Genomic DNA, 8,223 nt, shown 5'->3' with positions numbered 1-8,223 from the left:
GGCGTCTGCCGTTTCCCCTTGCCAAAGCCCTCCTCCAGTTCCTGGAGTCGGGGATGATGCCTTCCTCCCCATGCTCGTCTTCTCTCGCCCGCGCCCTCGCAGCCGTCGTACTCCTCCTCTGATACCTGTGGGACCCGGTCTATCGCGTGAAATGACTTATTGACTATGCGTTGCGGACTTTTCTGGCGCCTAGATGCCGCATACGAGAGTGAAAATAGACCTTCATGTTGCAAGATGATATAGCTTTACGGTAGCCGCACGCGTATATCGACGGCGGCAGCAGCAGCACTGCGATAGAGGTCCGCGATCTCTTGGTGAATTAGGCAGATGGGCGCTCTGCGTCCTCGGGCTCTTGCGTGGGCTTGCATGCCCTTGCTGTTCGTTCGTTCAGCTGATACTGTACCTTGTCGAGCGGGCGTGTGCGATGGACACGATGTGTCACATTGAGGTGATACTGCAGATACCGACAGTGCAGGACTTTCTAGAGGATATGATTTTTGGGATAGTCGGGTTCTGTGAGTATCCTCCGCTGTGTCTTGAGAGAACGGCAGTTCTAGTGCCGCGCTGGTGGAATCTCGAATAATTATATTTGACTCTGGTTGAGTCTTGGCACAATAATGTAATTCAGTGAAGACAACCAAATCCTGTTTGGCTCAGTCGGGAGCGCGTGTCACTACAACGACGCGGTCGGCCGTTCGAATCGGCGAATGGGAATCAACTCAACATCGCCATTCGTTTTGTCCAGGAAAGCGGCGCCTTGTGACTTTTAACTGCTTGGTTTTTTTTGATCCGGATTCGATGTGCAAAAGGCATCGTTGAATGTGCTTGCCGTCCGTTGTCAGGCTTGCGAAAGTGACTGTGCGGTATGTCTTATTTCGTGGGTTCCGGGCATGTGGCTGTGGATTCATCGTAATGCTGACCAGTGCAATGGGCTCGGTTCGCCGATCGTGTCGTAAGAGCACAACCAATGGCATATGCTGTGTAGCAAGTCCACACCTGTGATGGACAGCGATCGACAGCTGCCGTCGATATACTGTCTACGGCATCATCGGGCTTCGACACTCGCGCCGACAGCCCACATCACCGAAAAGCACGCGCGTGCAACCGGACGCACCGTGCTGCACTACGCACCCTTCAGCGTCTTGGGCGCGCTCCTCTCACTGGCACCACTCAGAATCCTGCTCCGCGTCGTGTGCGCGTATCTCCATCCGGCTCCCCCTTTGCGTCCTGCCCCATGTCGCGCTCTGCCTCCGGCGCACCCTCGTGCGGGCGATGTAGAAGCCACAGATCCGAGGCAGAACTGGCTCGCTGTGAGGCTGGGGAGGGGGATGGACAGCGTTGTCGCCGCTCGCTGGCTGGATGCGGTGAGTGGTACTGTACGGAGTTCTTCTGGTGGGAGCTCGGCGTGCTTCTGCGGGAGGAGACTTGACGTGGCCACATATATGCATGATGTCAACGCAGCGTCCGCATATCCGTTTGTGAGACCCATCGTTCGCATATCCGTTTGTGAGACCCATCGTTCGCATACCTCCCAGCTCATTCGTCGCCCTTAATGCCCGTTTCGCCACAGCATGTGGATGCCTTGGCAGCCCGCTTCGAGGATACGTTCATACGAACACACGCCGGGGTACCACGAGGCCGCCAGTGCGCGCGAAGAGCATTCTTTCTATCAAAATGGCCCTGCTGGATTCGGTACGTTCTCGCACCGGCCGCGACTCCCTCCTCCCGCTGCGAATTCTAAATTCTGCTGAATCCCGGCGAAACGCGCTGGTGGATCCGGAGATCCACGCTCTCTGGAAGCGCGTGATGAGTTGAGAGCTCGAGGGAGGGAGGTGGCCGACCGGGCATGAAGTGGTGTTATGGATCCAGGCGTACGCCTCCCACGCAGGAGTGAAATGGGGGTTTATACCCTCGAGACGAGATCCTATATACTGTACCTCCGGGATTGGGATTTGTACCGAATACATCTCCCAAACTAGCACTGCTACCAGACTTGCATACAGGATTGCGTATGCGTTCAGAACTGAACGTCGCACGTCGGACGGGTCCGTCCAGCGGAGGTACTAATCCCCTGGACCACGTAGAGGTACTAGGCGCAGGCAGGTCTTGTGGTGAAGACCACCAGGGGCAATTACTAGTTGTTCGCAGTGAGGGATGTGTGACACGTCGAAGTAATGACACCGAGCTGTACTGAATACCAACAGCCAGGCGGACGTTCTGAAGTATCTAATGTCTAATCTTCGGGATACGCATCTCATTAGTAGTGCTAGTAGAAGTCGAAAGAAGGATATCGGAAATAGCGGATGTTCGAGTCCTGTTTAGCTCAGATGGAAGAGCGCGTCGGCGAGTGTGTAGACGAGGTCAGTCGTTCAAGTCGACTAACAGGAATTCATTCGCTTTAGGGTCTTTTTGTACCAGACGTCGAGCACCGACGCTATGATGCGTCAACGCGTCACCTTCGGGGCCAGCTTTTGCTGCTCTTTGTGAAATGATAAATGACGCGGGGGCAACCAGCTCGATCGGAACGATCTGAGATGCGTTGATCTGGAGGGTAACGACGCGCATGCAACATCCTCGCGTCCTCCTCCACACATGCCCATCCAACTCCGTTTTCCTCTCCCGTGTCGCCTCCCGCGGTCGCATACCTACACGTACATCCGCATTTCACTTCGCCCGGACGCGCTCCGCAACGCCAGGTGTAGCCCTGCAGTGAACACCACATGCGACGCCCGGTCTCCCTGCGCAGCTCCTCCTCACTAGAGTGTATCTCCCCTTCGCGTCCTGCGCCACGTCGTGCCCTGCCTCCAGCGCACCCTCCCTCCGGTGATGTAGAAGCCGCGGATCCGAGGTCGCACACCCAGCGCAGAAGGCGGCGAGACTCGCTGTGAGACCCGGGGGAAGGTAGCTAGGGAAGGGGATGTATGGCGTCGTTGGCGCTGGCTGGCTGGACACGGAGTGGTACGGGCTTCTTCTGGTGAGAGCTCCGCGTGCTTCTGCGGGTGGAGACCTGCAGGTGTTGACGCTGCGCCCATCCGTTCGCGTGGTCCGTTTCTTGCACTTGCATACCTTCCGGACCAGATGTCGCCATTGGTGTTCACTCCTTCCTCCCAGTCGGCAAGATATCCTTGAGTACCCCACCTGAAGCAATACGTTTTCGCACCTCCTAGCGTTTCCTTCGTGCGACACTTCCCATGCCTGCTTGTTCTAGCAGGACAGCTGGGGTCTGGTCTCCCAACCAGAATACAGAATATACCGACAGGACGAGTCGGTGAATCTCATATAGTCACACCCAGCTGCGAATTCCGGACTCTACGAATGGGTCACAGCCTCTACCAGAACGTATAGTATGTACGCCGGTAAGGTAGATTCGGTGTGTCCTCGTGTACCTTCGTCCCAACTTTTCGCTGCGGATTCCGAATTCTAGATTCTGCGACAGAGTAATTCCGCTCTCTCGAGGCTGATGGATGATGCTGTAGGTGTGGAGGTATCTTCCCCGACCAATCTGGTGAGCGTACCCAATTTGCAGGGAAGATGCGACTGCGCTGCGCTGGTGGAATCGATCTACTGTATGTCTGAGCCTCGCGGGTATAGGACAGACGGTCACCGGATGCACTTAACTGACCTGTAGACCGAATGGTGGGGTCGAGCAAGGAAAGGTGTGCTATTCGAAGCAGCATAGGCCTTTCGAGGTAGACGCTGAGCCCTTGCTGTCCGTCCCTCCGACGCTGAGCCCTTGCTGTCCGTCCCTCCGACGGTGCCATCGGAGCAACCTCGTCCGGTGGTCGCCGTGCGTGGAACCTACAAAGAAAAAAAACAGTGCACCGTGGGTCTCACATCTACTCACAGTTTACACACAGCCTCTCTGATTCTATAACTCCAGTTTACGGCCCCTCGGCCATCTCCATCCTTCCCGCGTTTCTCTCTCTGATGATTGTAACGTACGGTGCGTTTTACTTCGCGATTTCTGTCCATGTGAGCGTCGGATCGTCACGTCGATGCGATGAGGTCGGTCTATCGCCTTCTCACATTAGCGCACCATCAATATCCGCAGCAGTAAGCCACGATCGCACTGAAATGAGCAGGCACTCTCGCTCGTCCTTCGGCGTTCTGCAGACAAGCACTCTCAATTGGTTGTGGTTCATGGCGAGGGATGCGCGATGCGTCGAAGTGATATCACCGAGCCACACTGAATACCAACGTTCTGAAGTATCTAATATGTAATCTGCAGGATAAGTACCTGATTAGTAGTCGTCTGCTGCTGGTAAAAGTCGAGATAATGGTATCGGAACTGCTGAAACTAATGAATCCTGTTTAGCTCAGATGGAAGAGCGCGTCATCTAAGTGTTGACGAGGTTAGTCGTTCAAGTCGCCTAATGGGAATACTCTGTACACCTGTGGCCTTTTGTACCACACGTTGAGCGCTGAGCGCTGAGCACCGACGCTGTGATGTGTCGCTCACCGAGGACGAGCTTTTCACTGCTCTTTTTGCGACGGTGCGGAATCGGAAAAAAAGGGGGGTAACGATCTGCAGTTGAAGGAGCCGATTGGAACCGATTGGAACACGATGATCTGAGATGGCTGATCGTCCTCTCCATGCGCGTCCAACTCCGTTTTCCTCTCCCGCGTCGCCTCCCGCGGTCGCATACCCACATGTACATCCACATTTAACTTCGCCCGGACGCGCTCCGCACCGCCAGGCGTACTAGTGCAGCAGCGAACACTACATACGGCACCCGATCTCCTTGCAGATCCTCCTCCCCCGACGACTCCTCGCCCGGCACCTTGAACGTTGAACAGGTGCACGAGTGCCCATGTTCCCGGAATACCCACGCGTCAGCGCAGTAACCCTTCTAGATACTGCTCACAGCATCATCGGCCCATGATACTAGTACTCGCTTCAGCCTGCATCGACGAACCGCTGCCGTGCTGCACCGTGCACACTTCACCGCCTGGGCGCGCCCCGTCCTCACTGGCACCACTCAAACCCCTGCTCCGCGTCGTGCGTGCCCACCGGGTCCACCGCCCTGCCTCGTCTCGGGTGGAAGTAATAGCACCTCGCCGTGTCCCCGGGCAAGTGAACCCCTGCCGCGTACTCCACCTTCGGCGCACCCGCTAACAGATGATGCAGAAGCCGCCAGCGTAGGGGCTCCGCGCAGATGGCTGCGAGGCTTGCTGTCAGATCCGGCGTGAGGTGGACTAGAACGATGGTTGGGGAGAGGGATGTACAGCATTGCCGGTGCTGACTTGCTGGATACGACGTTCGTCTGGTGAGAGAGCCCGCCGTGCTTCTGCGGGTGGAGCCCTGATATAGACTCGGACGCAGTACGCGCCCGTCCGTTTGCGAGGCTCGTCTCTTGCGCTTGTTATACACCTTCCGGATCGGCCGTCGAGGTTAGTGTTCACTCCTCCATGCTGGTTGGCACGATATCTCTTAGTACCGTGCTTGAGATGATGTGCTCATCCGAACCCATCTCAGCGGCGTGAAGAGCGTTTCTCAGTCTCCGCGTCTCCTAACGTCTCCTTCGTGCCGCGCACCAGGGGCCCTTCCAATGCCTGCTTGTGCTGGAGGGACGGCTTGATTGTCAGAATACAGAATATACCAACAAGACGATCGGTACTTCTCATATAGTCACAACTCCCCAGCTGCGCATTCCGAATTGTACGAATGTGCACTAGCGAACTTCCGGAACCTCCTTCGAGCTGTGGTGTCGGCTCACGGTCTCTCCACCGGAAAATATAATGTACTGGAAGCGTAAATTTGGAAGGTCCTTGTATACCCTTCGTCCCAACTTCCCGCTGCGAATTCTGAAATTTAAATTCTGCGACAGGTGCGCCGCGCTCTCTGTAGGCGCGATGGACGATAGGTGCGCATGAGCCTTCTCCGACCGACCTTTATGCGTGTCCGCAGGTCATAGGGAAACTGCGCCTGTACTGCGTTAGTACCATCGTTCTATCCCTGACCGTCGCCGACGGTTGATGCACTTGACGAATCTACAGAGCTCAAAATGCGCGACGCAGGGAAGGGTATACTCTCAATCCGAAAGGACTTGTGCTTTTCGAGTCGAGTACGCACCTTTCACTTTTTCAAACACGGGGAACGTGCCGTTGTGTATTTGTTGACGCCCCTTCCTTGTTCTCTGTCTCTTTGATGCTGCCATCAGAGGAACCTCGTACGACGGTCGACGTGCGTGCCTATGCAAGAAAAAAGAGAAAGTCGTGCATGTGGAGGCCCGTAGGCCTCGCATCTACTCACAGCTTATGCCGACGCCTCGAGGGCCTAGTTCTTCAACTCGATTCTGAATTTGAAATTCTGCGACAGTGCAGTAGCTACTGGGACGCTCTCGCTCGAGGCGTGATGGGTGATAACAGTGTAGGCGAGTGTGCGCGTCCCCAGGTCGCAAGAAAAATGCGATTGTACTGCGTTGATACCATCGATCTGTGTCTGATCCTCACGGGCATTGGACCGATGGTGGATGCATTAACGGACCTGCAGAAAGCGGCAGAAGACGTGGCGGCTGTGCTCAGCTGTGCAGTTTTCTCTCTTCTAATGTGATGCGAGCTCGAACCGCGCGATGAGGGAAGGATGCGCTACTCGAGAATTTCGGCCTGTTGATTCGAGTATGCAGCTTTCACCTTTTCAAACTCGGGCATTGTCCCCTTGTGCATTGGATGACGCTCAGCCCTTACTGTCCGTCCCTCCAGCACTGCCGCCGGACTCAGGAGTCTCGTATGGCGGATAACGTGCGTGGAACCTACGGAAGAAAAAGCCAGTGCGCCGGGGGGCCCATAAGCCTCACATCTACTCATAAATTTACGCACACGCGCGCGTCGACGGCCTGTCTAGTCCTTTAACTTCGGTTTACGGTCCCTCTGCCGTCTCCTTCCTTTCCCTGTTCCGCGCATGTGGTTTCTACAGTTAACTCAGTGCGGTGCGAGCTTTTCTCGACGAGAAATCGGCACCGTACGTTCTCCGACTGCACGTTGTCTCCAGCGCTACTAGTCCGCGTCCGTCCGCACTGCAGGAACGCGAGTGAATGGGAGTGATGCCGCGTACAGCCAGTAGTTGCGAGGCGAGACACGAAATTATGCGAGGCACCATAATCTTCGAGCACTGGGAAGAACTGCAGGTCGATGATATATCTGATTCAACGTGCAGTGATGTGTCCAATGTAGCTCTGGAGGAAGGGTGCGTCATGGCCTTGGGATGACGAGGTCAGTCTTTCGAGTCGCTAGCGGGAATAGAGATCGTACCGGATTTTGAGCGGGCTCCAGGGGAAACCTCGGCGGCTGAGGGTGTTCCTGCCTGTGAGCACCTCTCTTAATTACCAGACGCTTAGGGCAACGAGCCTCAGCGAGGGAGCACCAGTCGATACCACCGCTGCGCGTCGACTCCAGCCCCACAGATGTTCGTCTGTGCGGCTCTGCAGCAGGATCCACCGTACCCTGCCCGGAATAGAAATAGTAATACCCAGCGTCAACCCCGAAAGCGCCGTATCCCACCTCCGGCGGCCCTGCGAGGCGACGCGGACACAGCGGTAGCACGCCCAGCGAAGAACGCTGCGAGGCTCCGGAACGCAGTGGACTGGGAGGACGGCAGAGTGGGGTCTACAGTGTTATCCACGCTGGCTGCTGGCTTCTGCCCGGACTTGCGTGGTTCTGCTAGGATTTGCGTGGTTCTACTCGGACTTGTGTGGTTCTGCCCGGACTTGCGTGGTTCTACCCGGACTTGTGTGGTTCTTCTCGGACTTGCGTGGTTCTGCCCGGACTTGTGTGGTTCTGCCCGAACTGACAATATCAAGCAGGCTCTCCGGATAGGAATGCGATCAACCGCGTGAGGAGACTATTCGACGTGGCATGCATGAATCAGTCGTGGCCGATAATGGTACCAATAGGTGCGAACGATTCGCCGTCGACCGATCTTCCAGCAAAGGTCATGTCGATAGGCCCCTCCAAAAAGTCCGTTCACAGTGCGGACTGCGCAATCAAACGGTCCGGAAATTCAGGTGGATTGGCGCCACCGTGCCATCAAGTCGCGCCGCCTGGCCGCTCGCGTCCGCAATGTCCTTGATCCCGGCGAGATGCGAAGGCTAGTATCCAGCCTATCAGGAGCTCTTTTCGCAGACCACCCAAAGGTCCCGTGCACGATTTTTTGACCAGGGGCCTAACGATATGGTTCTTGCTGTCATGAGAGTTCCCAGGTCCCCTCACATCTGCTCACGGTGG

General features: G+C 56.1%; 1 non-coding gene across 1 annotated transcript, besides 2 other annotated features; it reads left to right on the top strand.

Annotated features, from left to right (window-relative positions):
• The first annotated feature begins 642 nt into the window (after positions 1 to 642).
• Positions 643 to 714: a sequence feature (amino acid sequence was deduced to be 'Undet' by tRNAscan analysis;~tRNA-OTHER).
• A 1,598-nt stretch (positions 715 to 2,312) lies between these two features.
• Positions 2,313 to 2,388: a sequence feature (amino acid sequence was deduced to be 'Pseudo' by tRNAscan analysis;~tRNA-OTHER).
• Positions 2,389 to 4,305: 1,917 nt separating this feature from the next.
• On the top strand, positions 4,306 to 4,380 carry SCP_t0214650. Its single transcript has one exon. It is a non-coding gene; the product is annotated as a tRNA-Leu (tRNA).
• The last annotated feature ends 3,843 nt before the right edge of the window (positions 4,381 to 8,223 follow it).

The sequence above is a fragment of the Sparassis crispa genome (assembly GCF_003851025.1).
Source record: "Sparassis crispa DNA, contig_000001F, whole genome shotgun sequence".
NCBI lineage: Eukaryota > Fungi > Basidiomycota > Agaricomycetes > Polyporales > Sparassidaceae > Sparassis > Sparassis crispa.
The sequence above is the reverse complement of the archived record's forward strand: the minus strand, read 5'-3'. Positions and strand labels throughout refer to the sequence as shown.